General features: G+C 45.6%; 1 protein-coding gene across 1 annotated transcript in view; it reads right to left on the reverse strand.

The window, feature by feature from the left end:
• Positions 1 to 20,094, reverse strand: part of Chrm3 (cholinergic receptor muscarinic 3) — a 355,617-nt gene extending 335,523 nt beyond the window's left edge. Inside the window, exon 1 of the mRNA XM_069990606.1 lies at positions 19,517 to 20,094. The gene's annotated coding sequence lies outside the window, so the exon portion shown is untranslated. The remainder of the gene's footprint in view (positions 1 to 19,516) is intronic.
• Between the last annotated feature and the right edge of the window lie 7,010 nt (positions 20,095 to 27,104).

Consider the following 27,104-nt stretch of genomic DNA (forward strand, 5'->3'; position numbering starts at 1 on the left):
ACTCATTTTCCATTGTGTGTGTGTGCTTGTGTCTACCAGTTAGAACTGTGCCTAACTTGCTTATATTTGCTGTGTAGGCAGGTTCTAGGTTAAGAAAAACAAAACATAATAATAGAAAAAGACATACAAAGTGATTTTTTTTAACCATGTCTATCTAAGGCTGCAGAGACTAGAGGCCACATACAAACCTGACCTACATGAAGCCCCAGGAAGTATACCTGAGTCTCTGAAAATGGATTCACCCAGCAGTATGCCTGACCCAGCCAAGAGCTCAATATAATTTCCTTCTTTTCCTTTCCTTCCTTCTCCAAACCTAACAACGAGAGGAGCCAAACTTGAGAATTATAGAAGCTTCAAAACAAATTGGCAATTCCAGAATGCAAAAGCTATGTAAATGGTCCTTAAAATAGAATGGCTGTCCTCTGTAGCTGGGCAGCTTTGTACCAGCTCCTACCTGCCCCTTGCTTTGGTAGTGAAGAGAAGCAGAGGTCCTGGCTGGAACAAAGCCAGTTCAAGGACGCCCACAGCCAGGTGATGGGAAGGCAGTTAAGAATTGGGATCAGAAGCAAAGTGATGCTTGGAATGGCCCAGAGAAATGTAGTGATCTCCCCTACTTAGAGACCGAGTAAAAGGGACAACAGCGTAGAAGTTTTAGTGCGCGCGCGCTCTCTCTCTCTCTGCAATTCTGCAATACTGGGGTTTGAATTCAAAGACTTTATTTGTTAAGTGGGTGATGTGCCATTTGAACCACACCCCCAGTCTTTTTGCTTTAATTATTTTTCAGAGAGGGCCTGGTGTTTTCTGCAGAGGAAGGCTGGTTATGGTCACTGGGGCCAGGGGTGTACTAGGAGGTGGGAGGGGCTAGGATAGCTGGCCCTCACTAGACCTGAAGACAGTGGCAGCAGGAAGTGGCTTCTGCTCTTCTGCTCCCCTTCCCCCATGTGGGAGGGGCTTCTTTGAGGAGGAGGATGCAATGGCTTCCAACCTCTAAGTGGCCACATCACAAAGCAGAGTCCCAGTGCTGAGAGGGCATGAAAATTTCATGGAGTGGAGCGCGGAGTTGTTTTGTGTGTGACAAGAAAGGAGAAACATGCAGTTGAGAAACACTAGATTCAAGGGAAATAGCGGATGGAAATTACAGTTGGAGAATTATCTAATGGAGAGTCACAAAATTTGGAAGGGAGGTACAAGTCCTAGGAGCAGAAAGCACCACTCTATCATCGGAAACCAATTTTAAATTTGGTATCACATCTCAAAACTACTCCCCCCATAAGCTCTTTTGCCATGATAGAAAAGCACACTTGCTAGCCTCAAATCAAATTTGTGCGTCCCGATATTACAGATTTGCTGTTAACAATACTCCTTGTCCAGTGAATTCCTTCACATCAGCCCCCAACATTGTAGACCTTTTGAAAGATCACTAAGTGAAGCTCATGATGAACACTATTTGACCTTGAATGACTTTGAAGCAGGGAAATAGCTTCTCCTAATTTCCAACAACCTGCTTCCAGACACAGCTGTATGTACCAGTACTGGGCTCTGTTTCCATCCAGAATCCAACAAAGGTTGGCCCAGGGCCATGTGAGATGGGAAACTTCCCAACCCACCATAGCCTGTTGTCCTGCTGGAGTTCAAGCCCAAAGCAAAGGACAGCTCCCACCCCTTCTAGAGGACCCAACGCCAGAACATACATGTGCAGTATGAGAGATACTGCTCTCTTGATGGTACCCATGTGGACAACCTACAACAGAGATGCTTGCATTGTATTTTCAGTGCTACTTCTCAAGAGCAAGAAAAATTAGTTGGTCCAGTAAGCCCCACTACGCCTCAGGCTATTCTTGAATCTCATGACAGTTGATCGAGGATCAATGCAAGTCTAGCATCATTGATGGCCTTTCAATAATATTTGAAGAATACCAATGTTCAAAGATAGTGTGTTAAGTACGTGGAGCAATCGTTTGAGGCATAAGATTTTAATGTGACGACGAACTAACTGTGTATAGTGCTCAGGTCTCTGGCTCCTGCCTAGCCTTTTCGCTCAGGCTTGACCCTCTAACCACATGAGCTACCCTTCCATGTTTGGCTTTTTGGCTGGTTAAGTCTCACAGCTGTTTCTGCCTGGGCTGGCTTCGAACCACTATTCCCAGATCTGAGTAGCTGGGTGCCTAGTTCTATACCACAGAATTCTAAACTTGGAAAAGCTCTGCTTCCTCTTCCTCTTCTGTCTTATGACTGAAGAATTTCTGAGAATTCCACACATATGTGTTCATTTATTAAGTAAATGAATTCTTAAAAATTTAGGAGATAGCCATCTGGCTTCCTCCTATTCATGTCTAACAGAAAAAATAGGTTTATTGAAGCATCCCCATTTTAAATGGAATATGCTACTGTTTCCTTGCTCTTGAGTTCTATACTCCCATCCCACATTTCCCTGTAGATATCATTACTTAGGATTGCAGTGTGCATCTCCCTGCTCAAAAGGCTTGGGGTGAACAAACAACGTGGAGGTGGGCTTCTCAATTTATCTTTCTGCAATAACTAAATTAAATAAATAACTCTGAGAATCTATTTATTTCCTGATCACTTGTTGAGTCCTATCCATGGCCACAAGTGTTGTTCCCTGCCCCCCCTAAAAACTGGAAATCTAACAATTAGAAAACAGAAAATCCTGATCCAATAAAGCTCATATGCTAATAGAAAAAAATTTTAATGTGACCTTTTTTTTTTTTTGTCCAGGTATCTATAAAAGAGATGGTGAAGGCAGGTGCTAGTGGCTCATGCCTGTATCCTAGCTACTCAGGAGGCTGAGATCTGAGGATCGCTGTTCAAAGCCAGCCTGGGCAGGAAAGTCCGTGAGACTCTTCTCTCCAATAAGCCACTAGAAAACCGCAAGTGGCGTTGTGGCTCAAGTGGAAGAGCACTCACCTTGAGCTGAAGAGCTGAGGGACAGTGCCCAAGTCTAGAGTTCAAGCCCCACAAACCGTCAAAAAATAAAACTAAAAATAAGCCGGGCGCTGGTGGCTCACGCCTGTAATCCTAGCTACTCAGGAGGCTGAGATCTGAGGATCGCGGTTCAAAGCCAGCCCGGGCAGGAGAGACCGTGAGACTCCTATCTCCAATAAACCACCAGAAAACCGGAAGTGGCGCTGTAGCTCAAGTGGTAGAGTGCTCGCCTTGAGCTGAAGAGCTGAGGGACAGCGCTCAGGCCCAGAGTTCAAGCCCCACGACCGACAAAAAAAAAAAAAAAACTAAAAATAAAAATATGGCAAGGAATGGGAGAAATATACACTATCCAGATGATCTGGTCACCAAAAGCAGCCTGATAAGGTGGTATCTGTGGACGGTGGAAATATGAGATTAACAAAAGAAGCACGTTGCAATGGGTTTTGGCAAAACATGCTCCAATCAGACATGACAGCATACAGGAATGCTCTGAGTTGCACTGTTCATATATGGATAAAGTAATGACAAGGTATTTACTTATAAGGTAAGCGTTGCTGGAATCATCCATCTTGGGTTCTCCATCTGCTTCAACTTTCACTGGTCCTTTACAATCTCTCTCTCTCTCCCTCCTTCCAGAAAACTTTGGCTTCTCCAATCCAGGAATCTGAGGACAACTTGGCACTAATAATTCTTACTTTACGAGTTAACATTCTGAAGATTATAAACACACACCAAGGGTCGAGACTTTGCCACAGATGTTTGAACTGCCCTTACCAAACCTCGCTCTCTCAGATAATCTTGTCCTAGAGGGGGAAGAAGCCAATCACGGCAGGTGTAAGTCATATTGGTTTTCTGGAAGTTTACAGCTCTGGGCACTACTTTGCTCTAGCTCGCTGAGTGAGATGGACTTAGGAAGTATGCAATATGGTACCCTTGGTGTTACCCACAGCCTAGATGGCTTTTATTTTGTTGAGACAAGAATGGGGGAGGGGCTTCCAGTGCCTAAGATGTAGGTCAGCTTTGGGTTCAAGTGCCTTACTCAACAGAACTTTGGGTCATTCCGCATTTTCTTGAGATTCCTGCGGCTAGACATAGGTTAACTGAAGGTGAGACTTTTTGCTTCTCACATGTCTGACAAATTAGCACATCCCCTAGAGTTTCCAGTATGTTAATTTACATTTCCATTTGAAAAGCCGACTTCCACATTTTTTCAGATAAAAAACAAAAACCAAGTGAAAAGTACACCGAGTCTCTATTAACTTGAGAAATCTGTGGGACCTTCCAGGGGGCTTCCTTTCATCTGCACGTGGAAGGGAAGGGAGCACAGAATGTCACCAGACTGAAAACCAAATACCATGGCCCTGTGGAGCACACAGAGTCCGAGAACACAGCTCAGCTGACACTCATGTGAAACTAGCAACACTTTGTTCATGCTTTGAACCTTTCAAACAACCTGCTGGTTGGGCACAAATGCAGGTGTCTGCCATCTAGTGGCAGAGATCCGTATGAGCAGTATTATTTATTTATTATTTATAGCAAATAATTGAAGAGGGAGAGTATATGATGTGTGTATGGGGGAAGGGTTAGGAATTAGATAGAATTGTTCTAGAAACTGTCGGTATGATTAAAGGAGAGGGGGTGGAGTGGGGATAAGGGTTGGGAATGGCCACACATCCAATGGGCCAAGGCCATCCTAGTAAAACCTTTGACATCAAGTTGCACAGGCTTTGTTTAAAACCCCTCTGGGGATTTTAAGTCTGGATCTTGTGCATTTCCCTGCAGATATAAATTCCACAAAGGCAGCAGCCTGTCCCGATTATTCATCCTTTATCTCCTGCATTGAGGACACTGCCTGACATAATTCAGGAACTTAATAAATTTAATCAACAACTGAATGGCCAGGACAAAAAGCTAGAATTAGACCAGACTGGACTGCTGGACTCAAGGGTATTTACTGCCACAGGATTGCAAAGAGGCCAAGTCATTTAATGATAATTGTTTTTTTTAAGATTAATATACTACTTTATGGTAAATCTTCGAAAAGATAGTAGCCATATAGGGTTATTAAATTTTGTTTATATAAGATCTCTAGAAAATGGCTTGAATGGGAAAAATCAACTCATTGCCTTTTTGGCATGTTCATGATCATGGAACCCTTAGCAATATAACAACAGTTTAGGTGATTTTTACTGACATTTTGACATGTAACTATTCATATACAGGATGTTATGTTATGAGTATATACTTGCTCAGAACTGCAACCCTTCAGTACTACATTATCTGCTGGCAAGATCATGCTGTTTGTGATAGTTCCCTGATACAACCAAAATCAGGACATAGAAATGTCCAGAATAGCTTACATTTGACATAAACACTTCTGCTTTCAACAACTTGTGAACATTGTGTATACAATATATATAATATGTATTTATAAATCTGTGTATGTACATGTACACATATAGTGCTTACATATTATAAATATATACACACATATATAATGCATGTATATACATATAATAGCAGGTTCTATTCGTCAGAAACAGCCTCATCTTAATTCTTTTCCTGAGATGTCATTACTCGAGTTTAAATTTCAATGAGAAAGAGCAGTCCACACTTCAAAACCTGAGATGCAGCCTAAATTGAATACGGCTCATTTTAACAGACAAAATGGCCTATGATAATGCATCCCTTGCCAATCCAAGCTTTTCATTTACTCATAAAAATAGTAAAACAGAAAATCAATCCCCTCCCCCTTTCTCCACTTTCCTCCTTAGTTCCTCTACATTCTCCTTGACTTTTTCCTTTATCTTGTTCCAGCCTCTTGGTCTTAAATTCTGTCAGCCAGAAGTAGCATGCAAGACACTTACTTAGAATGCACACTGAACAACTCTGCCCCTATTCAGCTCCATCTGGCCTGGTTTAAACCCCTATCGCTTTTAGCAATTCATGAGCCATGACTGTGGTACACATGATCCTAGGTGCTCATGAGCACCTAGGTTTGGAAGACAGCAAAGTCGCTGCAATCCAAACCTTTCCAGCAATTACTAAGAACCTGCCCGAGAACTATTTGTGGTGCAGGTGATCAACCAATAATGACTCCTTGACAAACCACTAGTGGTGTTTACTTGGGAGACGCTGTGTGAAAGGACATGCTCCCCCCGCCCCAGCATCTGAGGGTCACCAGTAAATACCCAGACACACAGCATTCCAGGCCAGGGAGGTTCAATATCAGCTGGGAAAGCCTCTCATGTTCTGTGTAACACTCACTGGAGACTGCTGTCTCTTGGGATAGGCCAGTAAACAAAACATTAGGATCTCTGCCGTCACAGGAATCTACAGTATCATTCAACTTAGGGTGCTGCTATAGGAGGTGATGTGTTGGGCACAGAAAACAGATCATGGGTGACTCCCAATGGGAAGCTGGAAGATGTAGAGGAGAACTCCACCGTTATGCAATTCATTCTAGTGCAATCGGTGTGGGAAAGGTATTAATAGATGTGGGAATGACACATTAAGGGAGTGTGAGGACTGAAAAGTATTTTCTTGGAGAACCGAGGCCTCCTGATGTTTGTATGACTATTGCAGCCAAGCTGCAGATAGCAAGTTTCAGGAATTGTTTTGTTTTTTAAAGGAGACCTCTGCAGAAACTGGAGCCTACTGATGTGGCTAGAACACCCCAGCAAGAAGATGGGGCTGAGAGTTATGTAGGGGTGAAATCGTACATGACTCTGATTTCACTCTAGAAGTGGGACAGGCCAAAGGAACTGACCACCGGAAGGAAGAGAAGACTCTCCCGGGCCAGGCACAGGGGAGACAGGCAAGTCCTGCAGGAAGGAAATACAGCAAGGACAGAAGGGGAGGCAGGAACAAGAGACAGTTTAGGAAAACCCAATCAATGGGACTGAGGAACTTCATACTTGAGGCGGATTTATTTTTCCTCTGTATTTTCCTCTTGGGAGGCAATCCACTCACAGAGGACAAATGGGAGGAATGGTTGGGAGGAAGGTGTTGGCTCCGCTTCCAAACAGCACATCACGGGAAATGTTCAGAGAGGGTCACCCATGAACTGAGACCAGAAATGGGTGTTTTCTCTCCCAAGTTGATCTTCGTGCCACCTGCAGAGGTGATTTCATGGTAGCAGAGGCTACCATGAGGAATGGAGCAGCTGCTCCTCAGGAAATGATCTGTCACCAAAGTCCACAGAAACCTGAACGCAGACTCAGAAGACACAAACTGATGAAGCCTGCACCCTTGTGCAACACAGTCAAGGGGTTGTACCTCAGTCTCCTCAAGGAAGAGGAAGTGAGGAAGGAGAATGGAAAGAGTAGCCAGATTGTTGAGGAGAGCATGCCGTGTTCACAGATGGGTCCCAGGAAGGAAGGGGGAACAGAGGGAGAGGCGTCTGCGCGTCCTCATGGAGGGGGACTCAAGAGGGAGCAGGCAAGGAGTTGGAACTCTGACGGGGAGTATGTGAATGCCTTACTTCAGGTGATCAGTTCCAGAGAAAGGAGTGGCATGAAGAAGACCGTGTTTTGTGCAAATGAGAAAAAAAAAAAAAAGATGGAGAGGAAAACAGAACCAGAACAAAGAGAATTTAGGGACCGAGAGAAGACAGGATGCAGGATGGACCTTGTAACATTATGGGGGGCTAAGGAAGGAAATGGAAGGGAAACCAAATCAAGCATGCCAGACACAGAAGACAATGCCTTTCAGAGAGAAAGTGTTCAGAGTGCCAAGGGCAGAATGCTGGAGCCAGGCAATGAGCACCGCTGGGCACAGCGTTCTTTTCATGTTAAAGGGTAGCCTTGAACCGCCTCACCTGACACAGCCTTGTGACCCAGGAGCAGCTTCCTGATTCGGCCTGGTCTAACTATCTGACCTTCTCAAGCCCTTCATCAGATAAGACTGACCACTAAGACCAAAGAAATACTTGAATCCCTCCCAGAATTTACTTCCCCATTTTCTCACCAAGACAAAGCTTCCGTGTGGTTCTTTTTCTTATCTGGTTTCTTGCTTCTGATGAAGAAAAAAAAAGTCTCTCGGTGATGCCATAGAGGTAAAAGGCCAGCTAATAAGACTTGGATTCACTGATCTTCATTACTAGGTGCTTAAAGTAGGAGATTTGTGAACCTCTGCAGGCTTTAGTTTCCATAAATAGATAATATATATTATATATATATATATATGTAATAACATCCATACTTAAATAGGGTTGTTGTCAGTATCATACTAGCATAAATACAAACAGAGACCGACAGAACAGAATAGAAAGACAGAAATAAACCCACCCTTGGTGACCAGCTGATTTTCAACAAAGGTGCCAGGAACACACACAGGGAAAAGGACAGGCTCTTTAATAACTGGTTTGGGGAAACCTGGATGCACACCTAGAGAAGAATGACACTGGATGTTATTCATTACAAATATAAAAAGCATCTCCAAAATGGATTCCAAACTCAGATAGAAGATCTAAGACTGGTCTGGGCAGTGATTATAACTATTTTTTTTTTGGCAATGATTCCAAAGCATGGCAACAAAAGTAAAAATAACAAAAGTGGGATTATATCATGCTGAAAGGTTTCTACACAGAACCCACAGCCTACAGATCAAGAAAAATCATGTATCTGATTAAGGGACAGCTAGCCAAGGATCTCAATACCTACAGTGCTTAAAAAAAAGGAATTCAAATAACTCAATGGCCAGAAAATAAGTAACACAACTAAATCAGGCAAAGAAACTGAATGTTTTTTTTTAAGACATACATGCAAACAGGGATATAAATGAAAAAGCAAACATACAAAACCTTCATACAACTACTTAGGAGGGAAATACCCATTAGAACCACAATGACATATCACAACATACCTGCTAGAATGGCTATTTTATGTGTGCTGGTGATTTCTGAGATAAGGCCTCATTTCCCAGGCAGGTGATCTGTCTAGACCTGATCTACTTATTTGGAGCTTTCCCTACCTACCTACTCTCTTCCTATCTCCAGCTCAGATATCAGCCAGGTACAGGGATGTCCAGTTCTTTCTCTGCAGATGGAGTTTCACAGACTTTGCTTCTGGCCTCAAACCATAATCTGTCCATTCTCAGCCTCCTACATAGCTAGGATCACAGCTATGTGCTACTGGTACTTGGTTCAAATAAGCAGAAAGCATGGGCAGCGGAGGTATGATCCAAGTCTGGCCTTGGCAAAAGTAAGACCCTATGACAGAAATAACCAGAGAAAACTAGGATTAAGGCATGGATCAGGTAGTAGAGCACCTGCACCTATTTTATCTGTGCATCTATTCTAAGTGCGTTCAGGGTCTCCCGAAGGAGGAGGGAGTGATGATCACAACAGTGATGATGTTGATGGCTGGATGACAATTTATAAGAATTCATTATTTCCAGAGAACATTTCATTGTATACCCCAAACCCTCATTCATATATATATATATATATATATATATATATTTGAGCTGGGAGCCAGTGGCTGGTGGCTTACACTAGTTACTCAGTAGGCTGAGATCTGAGGATCATAATTCAAGGCCAGCCTGAGCAGGAAAGTCCATCAGACTTTAACCACCAACATGCTAGCAGTGGAGCTGTCACTCAAGTGGTAAAGTGCTATCCTTGAGCAAAAATATTATATGTATCTAAATATATATTATGTAAATATAACACACATATATATATATAGATATAGATTAATAACAGGTGTCTGCTATGTCACCAGCTATCTGTGAAGGATGGAATCCAGCAAACATGCTCCCAGGCTGGCCTTCAACAGATGCCCTCTACTCTACTCTCACTTAGCAGTTTAACACATAGCTCACATGGTGATTTAGTTTCACTTTTTTTTTATCATAATGCTTCCCCCCCCCACAAATTATGTTTTTGTTACACATATTAAAACCTTTGTGGAATCTTCATTAAAATCCTGTGTCTTTCTTGATTCTATGTCCATTTAGAAAGCAGACATGTAACACACATATGTAGGTAGAGAGCATCTATTTCAGTAGTTAAAAGGGATGAATATGTAAACACTTGGAATCTCAGCACCTGTCACCTTATTCTTTGTGGTTCTGCAAATGGGACAGTTTACATTTCAACAGGAAATTCAGCCATTTAAATGTTGATGCCTTCAAACACAACAGTTTTGATTTTCCATCAAAATGGATCACTAATTCTCCATCAGCTCAACACTCAGAACTGCCTGGATGTGTAAGACTAGCCCAGACCCTGCAGAATAATATTTGTGCCTCACTCTTACAAATCCAAACCGTCCTGTACAATCCCACAGCAGAGAAACTGCTGAGTGAAGTCCTGGCTCACTGATAAGAAATTCAAAGCAAACATATTTCCAAGTTGATAGACCATTTTAAGGGGATTGATTTTTTTTAATGCAGTTAAATCAGGCAGTGTTTTGGAATGAATTGCAGATTTTAAAAATAGGAGGGTAGATTTACATTTAAAGTCAAATTGCAAAACTGGATGATGATGATCATTAGCCCAAATTGGCAGAGAGTAGACCTTAGAATATATGGCTGCCTTAGTCAGCACTCCTTCACTATCACAACGATGCGCTCGAGGCATCAACTTATAAAAGGTTCATGTGGGCTCACGGTAAGAGACTGGCTGTCCCTGTGGCTTTGGGGACGTGTGATCTAACAGCATGTGATGATGGAAGCTCAGGGTAGAACCAACTACTCACCTCACCATCAGGAAGCAAAGACAGACATAAAGGAAGACTGTTAGAGTCCCCAGCCCACTGAACCACACAACCCCAATGGTGTCTTACTAGGTCCAGATGGCCACCATCCGGCAACAGTGCCAAACTGCAGATCAGGCCTTTAACCATGGTGTCGAAAGACAATTGATCCAGTCAGCAGCTGGGTAGAAAAATACCAGAAGCTCACACTGCGAGGTGCTAATGGGGATCGTCTCTGGGGACCCTGCGTCATGGTGGGCTTTTACTTTTGAGAATATATACTCAACATAGTGTTTCAACTGTATGTCTATGTGCTTTTTTATAATGAGGCAGCAGCAAAAGCATCATATTTACCCATGTTATACTTGATGAACAGTCTCTAAGGATAAATTGTACTTTAGGTTGACAGTCAAAGGGAGGTGCGATGTAGTATCTCACTTTAGGGTCTCCCTACCTGATATTTAAAATAATTAACATTCTCCTCTCTCTCTCTCTCTCTCTCTCTCTCTCTCTCTCTCTCTCTCTCTCTCTCTCTCTCTCTCTCTCTCTCTCTCTCTCACTCACACACACACACACACACAGAGAACAAAGAGTGAAATGATAAGGCTAAGATTCTGATAAAGTACTAAGAGATAAATTCATCAGAAGTTTCAAGGTTGACAAACTGCTGGAATCTGAATCCCTGGAGATGTGGGGGAAAGGGCGGGCACGGTGAGAACCAGCTGGCAGAAGGTACAGCAGGTACTGAGGCAAAGGTGACCTTGAGTCACAGGACTGAACTTAAAATCCAGCCAGGGGACATGGAGAAGCCGGTGGAAGATGTTTAGTCATGATTCAATCAGCAGTAGAAGGAGATGTCAAAAGTGGTGTTCCGGGTAGGAAAAATGTGATCAGATTTCTCCTGTCCCTCTGTACATCAGTACATATTCAAGTGAGAAGAGAAAGCAGCCAGCAGGTTTGAGATACTTCTGCGTTGAGTATGAGAGTTCAGTGTCTGGCTAAGTTTGGGAGGCAGGGGAAGGAAATAAATCAAGATAGCAGGGCAATATGCACCGGTCGTGCTATTCATAGAAACGGGGAACACTAGGAGAACAGCAGGAAACAGGAGACTCAGAGGAAGCCTGCAGGCTCCCCACACTCCTGTCCCAGGCCAAGCCAGACCTGGTGCAGCAGCCACATTGCTGCGGTCACCAAAGGAGATGTAGGGAAAGGGCGGGAGGGGCCCACGGAGGAAGACTTGACAGAGATCAGACAGCCACCAGGCAGGAGTGGGGAAGCCAGGAGAGGGAAGAACAAGAGAGGAGAGGGTGCAGGGCAGTGTCTGACAGTTAAGGGAGATAGGATGATGTGAAAGGGACAGAAAGGACGGCCCTACATCTTACACTAAGAAGCTAAGAAGTTCCAGGCGACTCTCTCGCAAGCATACGTCCTGGGAATCTTACAAAGTTGGAAGACAAACATCAAACGCTTAAGCCTGGAGCCAATGGCTCACGCCTGTAATCCTAGCTGCTCAAGAGGTTGAGATCTGAGGATTGTAGTTCAAAGCCAGCCAGAACTGGAAAGTCTGTGAGACTCTTATCTCAGAGAAAACCACAAGTGGAGCTGTGGCTCAAATGATTGAGTAAATAAAAAAAATAATGTCCAGGGACAGCACCCAGGCTGTAAGTTCAAGCCTAGGACTGAACCCCTGTCCTTTCCCCCACAAAAGTCAAAGTTGAGTAATAGTGAGATTTGGGGAGGTACGAAGGCTAATCTCTGAACAGAAATGAGAAAGTGAGAAATAAACATGAAATGTCTGGAACTGGCACAGAAGCCCAGGTTGACTTTATAAACCTCAACTTTCAATATTTTCTTATGGAAGAACATTCAGAAATGTTCTCACTTTAATTCCCAGAATTATTAGAAAGACAAACAGGCCCAGGAGAGCAAGAAGTAGGGTTTCTGGCTCCATCAAAAGCTCAGGTGAGGGATGGGCAGCCCTGCCAGCACTCATTTCTCCAAGCACAGACTGCACGGCGTGAAGTTCACCAACAGAGCGGAGGGGTCTAAACAGTGTGCACCAAGGTCCAGAATCAATGGCCAGCTTTTAGGGTGAAAGAGGAAAAGATCAGCCAAGGCTTGGAAGAGAAGCTTCCCCGCTGGGCCTTTGGGTGGCCCTGCCTACAACTGTGTTCACCCAAAGTGGGAACCAATCACACATTGGAGGCAGTGCAACCCCACGTGCAGAGATCTGAGCCAGGGCGTGCGGACAAACACCCAAAGCTGGCTGGAAGGAAGGAGTTTTCCTCCACTGCTAGAGTTCTTGGAGGAAATAGAATCTTGCAGTCACCCTGAGTTTTTATTTTTGGCCTCCAGAACAGAAGGAGTACATTTCTGTGACTTTGGGAACCCGTGTGTGAATACTGTGTCCAGCACCCTCCATCACTCCTGAGCCACTCCACCTCCTGTCAGTCATGTGTTTGTGGAAGGCTTGTCTTTGACGTGCCCATCCTCTGCAGAATTCCCACGGTGCCTGGCATAGGACACACACTGACATGTAAGAGCTATTACAGAGATACACACCCAAGGACATAAGCAATAAACATAGATAGGTGAGATGCATTTACTTCTTCCACTGAAATGAGTATTCATTAACATTTATTGGTCATCTCTTCTCCTGAAATTACAGAAAATCACCTTTACCTGAGGTTATCAAATTGAACAAGAAAGCCTATAATCCTAGCTACTCTGGATGCTGCGATCTGGAAGACTGTGATTCCATGTCAGCTCAGGTAGAAAAATTCACTAGATTGCCATCTCCAAAACAAGCAAAATGCAGGGCTGGATGTGTGGCTCAATCGTGGAGTGCTAGTCTATCAAGTATGAGGCCCGAAGTTCCAACTCAAGTGCCTACCCAAACTAAGTTTGAAGACATCGCAGTCAGCCTCACCAGAATGCCAAGGACAGAGACTGATGGTGTCTGTGAGTTATGATTAATTAGTTAGATGAATTGTTGGTCTTTGATCATCCATTGAGTCACGCACTTGAATAATTTAGCACAGAGAAAGCAAGCCAATACGAAAGCAGAAAAAGTGAGGAGATAGTTATGGGGTAGAGAGGGGAAAGGGTGGCATTCTAAGTGAGGAAACACCATGTCCATTCACCCTCTCCTCACACACGCTATTGCCTGCAGTACACGTGGCACAGCATGGGAAAGGGGGACAAGGTACCATACACGAGAAAAAAACCAAGTCTTCCACACGTGAAAAGTGCAACGGCTTTTAGACCCTTTCCACTGGGAGAATGGAAAACAAGAACGGATTCCTTCACGGGGCTTTGGAAGGGCTGCATATGTACACATGGACACGTGCAGATGAGGGCCACTGCTGAACAGAAACAAAGCTCCTGGTGACCCCAGAAAGACCACCTCCTCATCTGTGAGATCACACAGGACAGGAGGCCACTGGAGGTGAGCCCACACAGCTTCCCGATGACCAAGGACAAGAACCGACCTGTGGAGGGTTGGAGGAGGGGAACCGAGTTCCCTTCCAGCGTGGACAAGGGATGGTGGGGGGAGTCAATCCCAGCGGAAGGGATGGTGAGAAGTCCCAGGGAACACCCGAATCCAATCCCAGGTAAATCAGAAACTGCACAGCGGTGGTGGAATGTCTCACAACTGTAAATCTAGGGTCTCCTGAAGTAGGGGTGTGGGACCCCATCTCTCCGGAGACCCTCTCTGACACAGGCTGAGAGCACTTCGCGTGGGTAGAGTCCGCACGGCAGTGGGTATCCTGCCGGAGCCTGGCTGGCAGGGCTGGCACGTTGTCCAGGGCAGAGGTGACTGAAGGCAGGTGTCAAGGCTCAGCAAGTGTGCCGGATTTCAAGGGAACGGCAGGGACAGGAAACAGGCCAGGGCTGGCTAGAACAAATGACCAGAGGGAGGGTGAACAGGGGGGTAGTGGAGAGTCAGCAACTCCAATGACAGTGGCAGGGTGGGGGTGGAGGGGTAGAGGAGCAAGATTTGATAGGGCCAACCATGACAGACAAGGAGACAGGTCTCCTCAATGAGCTTGGCAGCAGGAGAAATGAGTGCCACGCTAGGTAGGGAGGGGGCGGGGAGAGTGTGCCTTAGATCCAGGAGTTTGACCATGCTCAGGGTGAATCAGAGACTGAGAATGAAAGAAAAGCATCTGGCTCCTGGAGAGATGTTGTTGTCAAGGTTAGGGCTGAAGATGTTCTAGGTAAAACATTAAGTCCAGAACTGAAAATGGACACGGAAAACTCAAAAGCTGCTCAACCCTATGACATGGCCAATATGACCAGAGTGAGACAGGGACCGGGGCTGAGGACATTATTAGGACTCTCTAGGACCAGGGAAAGGAACACAGACTTGCTTCTCCAGTGGTCAGCAGTGGCTGGAAAACAAGGAGATCTGGGTCCTGGGGTCCCAGGCAGAGCAGGAGAAAAGGGCAGAGGTGTAAACCCACTGTATATCTGCCAGCTGCTTTGTCTAGTTGTGCCATTTTCTGGGAGGTTCTAGAATGTTCTGCATATATATATATATATATATATATATATATATATATATATATATAGAGAGAGAGAGAGAGAGAGAGAGAGAGAGAGAGAGAGAGACTGTCAACTGTCATCTCCAGTGGGCTCCACTTCTGTCAGCCTCAACAGCTGAGGGCTGAGAAGGTGTCATCAGCTGCAGTCCTGGACCTTCGGGACAGGAAGTTCCAACAGGTGGAAGAATGTAAACCACCGATCAATCTCTAGGGGACAGTGTGCCAGAAGCAGAAAGGGTCTGAGAGCTGCCAGAATACCTGGACAGCGGGTGCACAGAGTTGGCGTGGGCTGAGCCCTGGGTCTCAACACTTAGGGACCCTGTGCTCCCCAAGTCTCAATTGTGTAGCATCTCCCAGCACTTTGACTTTGAACTGAAGACACTTCCCCAAGCCTTCCATCCTAGACCTGATGCAAGATGTGAACGGACTCACCACCAGCTCACCCATGTGCTCACGGGGGAGAAAACCCCTGGAGAACACCTGTAGGTTCCACACCATCAGACCCTAGTAGTCTGATATTCTCAATTGTGTCACTCCAGTGTGTGGTTTCTGGTCTGCTTATGGCAGGAGCACAGCACGGGAGGGTGGGGGAGGAGGGGAGAGAGACCCTGTGGGAGCTGAGTTCACCCCACAGCCTCTTCTCCCTGGGGAGGGGTGAAAGGTTTTGTCTGCTTTGGGATTAAGAACACAGTGTTTCCTTAACAGAGAAGACAGACAGCAGCAGACAGCAGCAACTAACAGGCTTTGTCTCAGGTCAAATTCATTAAAAGGTCTCTTCAGAAAAATTTAAAACTTTCCTTTGGGTTTGAAATTCTTTCCCAAAGTTCTATAAGGCTAAGAAGCAGGACAAGACCTGTTGACAGAACTAAAAAACGTGTGTGTGTGTGTGTGTGTGTGTGTGTGTGTGTGTGTGTGTGTGTGTGTGTGTGTGTGTGTGTGTGTGTGTGTGTGTGTGTGTGTGTGTGTGTGTGTGTGTGTGTGTGTGTGTGTGTGTGTGTGTGTGTGTGTTGACTGAGGCTGGAACTCAGGGCCTGGGCCATTGTCTCTTAGGTTTTTTGCACGAGGCTAGTGCTCTGCCTCTTGAGCCACACCTCCCCTTTTGGCTTTTTGCTGTTTAACTGGAGTAGGAGTCTCACAGACTTTCCTGCCTGGGCTGGCCTTCATCTGAGATCCTCAGATGGTAGGTGTGAGCTACTGATGGCCAGCTTAAAAGAACTTTATAAAAACTTGATGATGAAAAGCCTGGAAGAGCAAATCTCAGAACTCCCAAAGACATGCACACCGCAAACACTCACTTCCAACAAGTGACCCTTATGTAGATTCATTTTACCAAGCAACATGGCAGAAGGGTTTCATGATTGCTGCAGCCACTGTTGCCTTTGAAAATGTTCTTGTATAAAGAAAACGTATTTGAAATTCACACACTGTAGAAAAGACACCATTTCCTGTTACTCAGCCTTCAAAACCCCACTAGAAGAATGCTCTTAGTCATAATAAAGCATAATGTGGAAGCAGGCTGTGCATGTGGAGGGAAGATGCGTGATTCTGCACATCGAGCAGCCTTCTCTGGCTTCTTGTGCCATCCATGTCCATTCCACTCACGTCTCCGTAGGGCCACTGTACCACAGTGCTCTCCACGCCAACACAAACTTCCCCATGCTGCCGACAAACCCCAGACTCTTCACAGTGACACAAGGGTGTCAGGGCCAGTTAGAAACAAACAACTCAGCCTGCCAATGCTGAGAGACTTAGGCAAGAACACCAGGCTGGCTTAAGAAACCAACCAGATATTTTTGGTAAAATTTTTTGGGGAAAAAATAATCACTTCACAATATTCGGACACCGAAGGTAACTTTGTATCTTTATCCTTGAACTTTATACTTAATTTATAATTTAGGTTGCAGAAATTCTCCCATCTTTATTTTTCATTTATCTCCCCCCCCCCACAGCTCACTTTCAACAGGTTTTCTCCAATTAAAAGCCAAAAACACAATCAAGAGAAATTCAAAGTCTGACACATTCTAGCATACGACACAAAAAAGTTTGCTTCTCTATAAAAGTATGAACCACAGCAAAAGGAGCTGCTGGTATAACCTAAAGAATGTTTGTCCACACTTAAGTAATCTTCAAAAATACACACTTGAAGTGCTATTCTACTCTTCCCAGAGGAAAAAGACAGCGATGAATATCCACACACCTCTAAACCTTAAAGATAAAGGTCCTAAATTTAGTTTCAATGTGGGCTTAATACAACGTGATCCTTATTTTAATATGTTATTCCTCTAAATCTTGATCGATTCCACGCTTCCTCCTTCCAGAATTACACGTTGCCCTCGAAATAATTTAGGATGCCAAAGATCTGCAAAGACTTTTTTCAAGTCGACGTTTTGCATCTCTCACTCTCTTTTAAAGTGATCAAGTCCATGTGAACCATCACCCATCTGTTTTAAAACACACTGCTCAATCATGACTTTTTCCCCTCATGTGGAATCCCATCCCACAACACCCCTTCCCAGCCCACAGAAACAGCGTCTGAGTCAGCCTTGCCTTGTCATTATTTTTTCAATTAGTAACTACAGCTAAAGTTGTATTTCCATATGGAAACCAAACACCAGGAGGGAGGAGCTGAAGGAGAGCTGACCTGTGTGCTAACCTTGGGGAAGACCAGCTATGTACCAAGAATCTCAAGACAGGGTTGGGCGGGGGAGGTGGCGGGAGGGGGACTCAAAGACATTTCTGTGCAGGTCAGAATTCACACACCACCAGGAGGAGGCTGCATAGTTAATCTGAGTGGATAAATTCAAGTACAACCTGGTACCAGTTCCCACCACAGAGGGGGGATTCGCCCCAGACCACAGCTCTCTCACCAGATGGGAGACAGAAGGACCTCATGGTGTCCAGCGCAACCACACACTTCTATGGATGTGCGAGCTGACTCTCCAGGGTCCGGCTTCTCCAGTCCGTAAAGCAAGCGGTGTTCCCCGGGCAGAATCTCCCAAGCAAACACCCGTGGCCACGTACACTCAGGAAACTGCAGTGAATGCCCCGGGCGAGGTACATGATCTCACCACGCAACCTCACCAAGAATTCCTTCCCTCCACGGAAGGCCCACAAGGGGGACGGGGAGGTTTCATTATCTGCCGCAGAAACTCCAGAGGCTGGAAGGGCAGGTGTGTGTGTGTGCATGTGTGTACAAGGCTGTGCGCGTCTATCACCACTGCCCAGCAGTAGCGTGCGTTTTCCTCCCCGAGACCCCATCCTGCCAGCCACGCAGGACCCCTGGGAGCAGGGAAGGGGAGATCTACCTCCCGGACTCCTTGGAGTGGGTTCACATCACACTTGCTCGCGCACACGCGCGCTCGCACACACACACACACACACACACACACACACACACACATGTATGCACGTCTGCCTTCTTGCTCTCCGGTCCATATGGGTGCAATTCCAAGGCACCTCCAGCCGCCACCCCGCAACCTGCGTGCGTGGAAACTCACACACACAGGCACGCGCGCTGCTGAGCCGTGGCGGCTCCCACACGCGCACAGAGAGGGGCCAACGTTCCCCCCACCCAAATAACAACAACAACAACAACAATAATAAATAACTATAAAGACACCGCGGCTTCCCAGCGGATGGCTGGGGAGAGACAGGCGGCGCAGGTGGCGGCCACGGGCGCAGCCTGGACCCCATGGCGGGCGAAGAGCCAGAAGCCGCGCACCGCTGCGCTCCTCTGCTCTACCACCTACCTTCCACCCCGATTCTCTTAAGTGCCCACCCGCCCCCCCCCCACAATCAGCGGGCCCTCGGGCCCTGGAACGGAATGGGAACCCACGGTCCAGCCAGCCGCGAGGGGGTGGCTGCTGTCTTTAACACGTTGGGAAAATTAAATTGGGGAAGGGGCACGGAGCACATACCCATGCGCGCACACGCGTGCACACGCGCGCACACAGCCTCGGATCCCCTGGACACTTGCAGCTCCAGGAGATCCAGGGAGAGAAAACCCCAGCCCCAGGGAGCCAGAGGGCGCGGCAGGGGAAGCGGGGAACCCGGTTTCCCCACCGCGGGCCCCGCCGGACTCCAGTCCCTACCCAGTCCTGAAGTCCCAACTGCGCCCGGGAGCGCGATCTCGTGGTTCAAGTCCCCATCCCCCACCGTGTCCCCTTCCCGCACACCTCTCCGGGTCCCCTCTTTCCACGGAGTCCGCCACGGCGTTCCCCACCCGCGCGGGAAACTTTTCAGTGTTTCCCTACCCCCCTTTTTGCCACAAATCTAAGGCAGAAAGCGGGGTCAGCCGCCGCCCAGTGCCCCGCGCCCGGTCCTCACCTGGCGGCCGCCGCGCTTCGGGCGGACCTCGCGCGCCCCGCGCGCAGGTGGCGTCCGGCGTCCGGCGTCCCCCCGCGGGGCCCTCGGGCCGCGCGGCTCAGGCAGCGAGCGTCCTCGAGGTCGCGCGTGGCTTGCTGGAGCCGCCCCGGGGGCGCATCGTCGACCTCTCCCTCTCCTCCGTGAGCGGGAGCCCGGGGATGCGAGGCTGGCTGAGGCCGGCCGGCGCCGCGCGCCGTGCGCTCCGGAGGTCCGCGGCTCACATGCCGTCTCCGGGGCGAGGCGTGGGGAGGGGGGCGGCGATCGGCGGGCTCGGCCGTCCGGGGAGCCCCGCCGCTCCCGCTGCGCAGCCCGCGCGACCCGGCCCTCTCCGTCCACGCCGCGTCTCTCCCGCGGCCGTCGCGCTTCTCGCCCACCCGCGCCTCCCGTCCCCTTCTGGATCTCCGACTCCGTTTGTCCAAAACGCCGACCAGAGGAGCTGCAAGCGGGAGGGGGAGAGAGGGAGGGAGGTCCGCTCCTCCGCCTGGTGGTGGCGGTCGTGGCCGCGCGGCGGGCGCGCTCCTCCTCCCCCGCTCCCCCTCCTCCTCTTCCTCCCGCCGCGAGCTGGTGTCGTGCACACGCTGCCCCGTGCAGCCCCAAACCTGCCCGGCTTCTGAGCATGCCCAGCGGCCGGGCACCGGCGGGGCGGGGGGCGTGGAGGCCTCCGCGCGCCCCGGGCGCTTCCCACCCCCACCCCGCCCCTCCTTCTCGTGCTCCCGGCACGGACTGCCAGAGCCGGGGTCCTCGGATCTCCCGGCCGGGCGGGAGGCGCGTGGGTCCTGCGCGCAACTTGTGCACGCGGGAGCCGGGCTGCGCGCGGTAGCCGCCCTCGCTCGCCCGCCGGCCGGGGCACCCGGGGACCTGAGGACCCGAGGACCCGCGGCCTTCCGACCGCCGCCCGGAGGCCTGTGCGCGCACGGTCGCGGGCCAGAGGACCTCAGGGCTTTTCGGGTCTCCTCAAAGTTGTCACCACGGGAGAAACAGGACGAGCGCCCCTGGAAGAGACGCCTGGGGACGCGCGCGCGCGTGCACGCACACGCACACTTTGTTCTTATCAGGAAAAGGTGAAATCTAGTACGGGAGGCTTTTAAAACTTGTAAGGAGGTTAAGAGCGGATGAGAGGGAGAGGGAAGGAGGAGAAGGGAGGGAGGGAGGGAGAATTGCTTACTACACACTAAGGTCAGCTAACTAAATAAGGAAAACGTGCGGAGGAATTAAGGTTTCCAAGATAGCTCCACTCTGGAGCTTTTCTTCAAAGCACGTTAAGAAAGGAGGAAGGACAGCCACCAAGGTGGCGACTCTGGACAGAAAAAGAAGAGGGAGGAAGGGAAGGAAGGAAGGACGAAAAGTAGTAAAACTTCTAACACTATTAAAGGTGGAGAGATGACTTAATTCTGTTTAGAACAGGAAAGTAAAAAAAGAGGACACAGAGGGTGTTTTGTTTTGGTTTTGTTTTTTAGGAAGAGTAGTAGCACAGAGAAATTAGGTAGCTTTCATTCCTTCTGGAGTCTGTTTTCTCCCTCAGGTGGGAAAGTCTTTAGGAAAGAAAGGAGTAAACATTGCTTTGAGAGAATTGAAGTCATAATAGGAAAACAGATCCAGAAACGGTGTGACTACTTATCTTAATTTAAGTCTCTGGGTTTGCGTAAATTTCAGGCTGGGTACTGGAATGATACTCTTAGTAACGCAGTACCCATCTTCTTTGGATATTTGTCAGGCAGAAATATAATGGTGTCCCTTCTGTATTCCTTGACTTTGAAAACAAACCTCCAAAAAGCACCCTCCTCCAGCTTTCTTGGATGCAACATTCCTAGATTCAAACAACTACAACAATATATATTTAAAATATATTGTGTCAATGACTGAATTTGTACACATTTATTTCCTGTTCTTCATATATATATATATATATATATATATATATATATATATATATATACACATAGTATTTGTATCACAATTAAGACAGGATTTAACGAGTTGGATGGAAGGTACAAACACATCACATCACTCTCCACAAAGGAACATCTGTAGGTTTGGGTGTTTGCTAGAATCAGTCTTCTTGGGACACTGAGGAAATATGGTATTTGTGGGTTAATTCTAAGAATAACAGCCAGTGTTTATGGAGCATGTCCTAAGGGTTGGCGCAGTGCAAAGTGCTCTGCTTACATTACAGTCATTAAGCAAGCAAAGGAAAGCAGGTTGGAAAGAGAGAATATTCAGTATGCTGTTCATTATTTTATTCCTCAATCCTGACTGCCTCTTATCTGCACTCAATGAAGGAAAAGGTCAAGAATCTAAAGGGATGATTTGCTTGTTTCACATTTTAGAAGAGGAATGTGACTTGAAGTCTCCATAATCCTTCCCATTACTGAGAACTGTCTATTACCTCTGGAGACTGAAGTGGCTTCAATGAGATTTGAAACATCCACAAAGAAGAAACAGTGGCCAAAAGCCAACACGTGGGAGCTAGGTGCCTGTAATCCTGGCTACCCCCGATGGCGGAGAGCTGAGGATCATGGGTGTATAATTAACTGCCAAAACAAGCCAGAACTGGAGCCTGTGGCTCAGTTGATGAAGTGCTAGCTTCAAGGAAAAAAGTTCAGACACAGCTCACAGACCCTGAGTTCAAGCCCCAGGACCGGTACAGGGCACCCCCCCCCCCAAAACAAAAGTACAAATGGTTCATAGGTTCCAAAGTCAGAAAGGTTATCTATGTATTAAACTCAAAATTGACCATTGACAATAGTGTACAGATCATGAAATAAAACTATGAATTGTCAGAAAAGGGAACTATTATAACTTAGAAAAAATATGTCAGACAAATTTCATTTCTTTTTGTAGTCACTAGACTCATTGATATATAGATGTCTATTTGTATGTATGTGTATGTATGTATAGATAGGTGTTTTCTCCTGGTTCCATCCAATATTGTCATTTCTTTCATAGACATGATAAATGTAAATTGTGTGTTTGTATTGAACAGACTACAAATTAACAATGTGGGCAGAATTACACTCTAACTTTCTTCATAAAGTGGATTCATGCTTGATTAGAATGAAGTATTTATTTCTGAATTTGCTGTCCTATTCTTAGGCAGATTTATTATATCAGACAAAAAATACAAAGGATCACTTGATAGATTTGACATGTAAGGAAAACAGAAACAAATGCTAATTTGAAAGACATGAAAAAAATCAGAAACCCATGAATATTTACCTTCCAACGCGATCTCAGACAAAGGGGTAATAGGAGCTGGAGTACATTTTGAAATTCTGCATTTTAGATTTGTTTACCAAAAACCCACAGGATAATTATAGGGTTTACTCAATTATTAAATGAGACTCTCTGGTTGTAGACAAGACAGATAGCTAAAATAGCACACTTGCCCTTGGTGTCAAAGAGCTACAAATCCTAGACAGACTTTAGACAATATTTACTTATGAAGAACAACCAACGTATGGTTGAAATTTGGGAGAATGGGAAGTCGGGAGGGGAACCCATTCCTACAGATATTTTTTTCTTACCTAATTTTTTCCCCCAATAGAAATGCTGGACTGTTGAGACCAAGCAGAGCCTGGAGCCTGGAGCTGCGAAGGTAATTGAGATCTGGGGCTTATTCACAATGGTGAGTGGGGTGGGCAGGTGTGCCAATTGCCTCCTTTTCCCCAGCAGTCCCCCTCCCGACAGGCCACACATGTCCAGAGGCATGCTTGAAGAATTGTGATGGAGCCCAGAGGCTGCGGAATGATATTCCACACAATTCCAAGGAGACTGGAGTTTGGGTTCAATCTGAGCAGAAAGAATAACCCTGGTTTTTATTAAGACCACCTGAAAGAAACTCCCTAACTGTGAAGATATTGAGAAAAGAGAAGGGATAGCCTGAAATCGATTTATCCTGATAAGCAACACTAAAGCCAGGTTGGACTTTGTAGGGTAAAAGCAATTCGCCAACACCTTCACACCTGCTAGAACACAACTGGAAGTTCACAAGAGGAAGAGAACATAAGCCAGAATGTCCACAAACACACCATGCAGTTAACCATGTCAGACACTCAGAAAAGCATGACAGCAGACAACAAAAGAGAACCAAAACTCAGACAAATGAACAAACAATAAACAAAATATAAAATAAGATAGTCAAACACAGGGGCCAGGAAATAATGCAGAATTTAGAATTTAGTTAGCAAGCACATTTAAATAAACATTGTTCGTAAGTTATTGAAACTACCCTGAAAAGGGAAAAAATGAAAAGCAAAAACATTTCAACATACTATTCTGACCTATAGAAAAGTTAAGGAGTGAGGGTGTAGCTCAGCGATAAAGCACTTACCTTTCAGGCTGAGGTCCTGGAGCTCTTTCTCTAACTGTACTAAAAAAAAATAAAGGAAAAATCAAATTCTGATGAAGTACTAAATCTATGTGTTATTACATCAGTTCAGAAGACAACTGATGTTATCAACTGATGTTGACAGTTGATAAAGGAGAAGATAAGACTGGTGTCTCCAGTAGAAGTCAATAGAAAATACCAAGAGGAAATGCAAGACATGGCATAACATGTCCAAAATCCCAGCAATCTGGAGGCTGAAGCAGGAGCATTTGGAGTCCAAGGCCAGCCTGGGCCACATGGTGAATTCCAGATGAGTAAAAGCCACACAGAACTTGTTTCAAAGGAAAAACAAAAACAAACCAGCAACAAAATGTGCAGAAGGAGGAGGGAATGAGAGGACCAGATGTAATATTTGAAGAAATAGTGGTCAGGAACTTTGCATATCTGATGAAAGATACTGGCCAAGAAATTCAAGAAGCTCAGTGAACCTTAAACCAAGAAAACCACAACTCGGTCCACAGGAGCCAAACTGCTGAACACCAAAGATAATGAGAAAATTTTGGAAGTAGCCAGAAGCAGATGAAACATGGACTTTCGTGGAACAGTAGAAATGGGTATAGACTTCCACAGAAAAATCGTGAAAGGAAAAGGATGGAAGAAAGACATAGTTAATGGACAGGAGCCAACAAACAAACCAATACCTCTGAATGAGAAGTCTAAGTCCACTGAACATAATCTAAAAATCAAATGCAACCTCCCCCCCCCCAACTAATAGAAGATGAGAGAATTCATGAATCCACTGACTAAAAGATCTACTGGAGATTATTTAACAAGCTGAAGGAAAGTGATCTGGGATTGAATGACAGTACAGTAAACAGCTCCCCTCTCAAAAAATATATACATGACACAATGTCATAGAAAACTTGAGACTTAAATAATAAATATATTTCATGGGTCTTACAACCATATATCAAAATAAAAACTATAACAACACTGACAACATGGTAGAAGAGGGTAAAACGAGATTCTCTCTCAGTGATGATAGGAGGCATACAGGATGATTAATGATTTAATGGGTTTTCTTTAGTGTGACCAATGAAAGATATCAAAACAAAAAGCAAGGGAGAAGGTACCATTAAATTAGATACTAAGCTTGACTGAAGGAGGGAAGAGTGAATGAGTTACTGAACAGAGAATAAATGCAACAAGTAGAAAACACAAACGAGATGCTAAAGTAAAAACCCAGCGCTACTGTCAATTACCTTATTTGTGAACAGTAATTGAAAAGGCAAAAATATACCCAGCATACATAAAGAAACGACTTTACTATTTGCTGTTTACAGGGAACACAAAGACTATGGAGAGGTTGAGAACAACTGGGTGGAAAAGTGGACCATATATATATTAAATATTTGAAGGTCTGGATTCTCTTTCTTTCAATCGGCCTGGTGTTAGAATGCATTCTCAATCCAGATTCTTCAAATATGGGGTGGTGATGGTCACGTGGGAGAGATTCTGTCTTTATCTGAGGAGTGATCATGAATGAATGTGGTTGGTCAGATTTCCAGGATAGACTGCATGTAACATAGTAGTCCCTTAAGATTAAATTGTCTGGGATTGTTGTGGTCAACTCAATTTGTTCACTCAAGGATGTGTACACAGGATGTAATCACCACATAATGTGTTCAGTTGTTAAGCAACACGTGACTGTAGAGATGTATCAACTCACATGCGTAAGATATGCACACAGTTTTGCATAAATATGGTATTGCAAATAATACACCAACTGTATGGGGTACATAAAGCACTGGTTTACAGATAAGAAATTCTAAGAACATTTCATTCCTGCTCTCAAGAATGAGAATACCTGGACTTATCTGAAATTCACGCAAAAAAAACTTGGGGTTGATTGTACAAAAAAACTTATGCAAGAAAATAAGTAGTGAGAAAATAAGTAGTAAGCTTATTATGTAAGGTGATAATCCTTTAACTCTCTCTTCAACAGAATCATTTAGTATCTTCTAAGGGAGTTAACAGATGTCAAAAACATTTTTGGGGGATTCTCATCTTGAGGCTTGAACTCAGAGCCTAAGCACTTCCCTTAAAGTATCATTTTGCTCAAGGCTAGTGCTCTACCACTTGAGCCACAGTTCCAGTTTTAGGGTTTATTTTTTTTGGGGGGGTAGTTTAGTGGAGATAATAATTTCACAGACTTTCCTGCCCAGTCTAGCTTTAAATCACAATCCTCAGATCTCAGCCTCCTGAGTGAGGAGCTAGGATTCTAAGAATGAACTACTAGCACTTGGCAAATAAAACAGATCTTAATAGGTGAGAACCAAGACTAGAATGGGTGAGACATATTGATTGTTTTCATGTATTCATTTCCTTCTTTACTCATTTTAAAGTATGCATTGGACTTGGCTAAATACCAGGTATTCGGTAGTGTTGTAGAGACATAGAGATGTCTACAAATAGTTAAAAGATGCTGTTCAGCTTGAAAGAGTGATAAAATTTCAAGGATGAGAGCTTCTGAAGACAATGCTCTACATTGTCTTACATCATCTACATTAGGTGATTTGTCTAAATCACCTAATTCTAGAGGAACTTATGGGGACATGGACTTCCATTTGGGATGAAGATGACCTTGTCTAACCTTTAGAAAGGTCCATCTGCCTTCAGAAGTGTTGATATTTATCTTTCTGCAAACATTCCAACACAATTGAGAGTAAGTATCATTTTTGACCCTATCGCTTTGTTAGGCAAGGGGTGATGGACTTTGTATTTATTTTAACATGTACCTCATCAGGAAACTCACATTATTGTACTTTCATAGAGGGGGAAACTAGTGGACAAGTCACCTAGAAAAAAACCCAACATGGACACCAGCCATCTATCCCTTTAGGCGAAAAGGATGTCACTGGAGGGATTCTTTCAATGTTGAAAGAAAATACAGCTGACCTCCGAGATATTTTTCCAACTCAAACATGTGGGGGCTTCCTCTTGTATACCCCAGTGAGCTGTTGTGGTGTGCTCTGTGTCCTCCAGGTTTTGGAGACTGAGAAGAGCCACACACCCTGGCCTGGCTTTCCTGCCTGTGAGACGGGAAGGTATTTGCTTCCTAATGAATGGACTCACACCCATTGGTGGGCCTTGGCTGCTTCACAGCCGCTAATGAGAAGGTGCTCTGATGGCAGGTGGAGAATGGAGAGGGCAGTGGCTTCT

Source organism: Dipodomys merriami, unplaced genomic scaffold (assembly GCF_024711535.1).
Source record: "Dipodomys merriami isolate MVZ:Mamm:240054 unplaced genomic scaffold, mDipMer1.0.p SCAF_4, whole genome shotgun sequence".
Taxonomy (NCBI): domain Eukaryota; kingdom Metazoa; phylum Chordata; class Mammalia; order Rodentia; family Heteromyidae; genus Dipodomys; species Dipodomys merriami.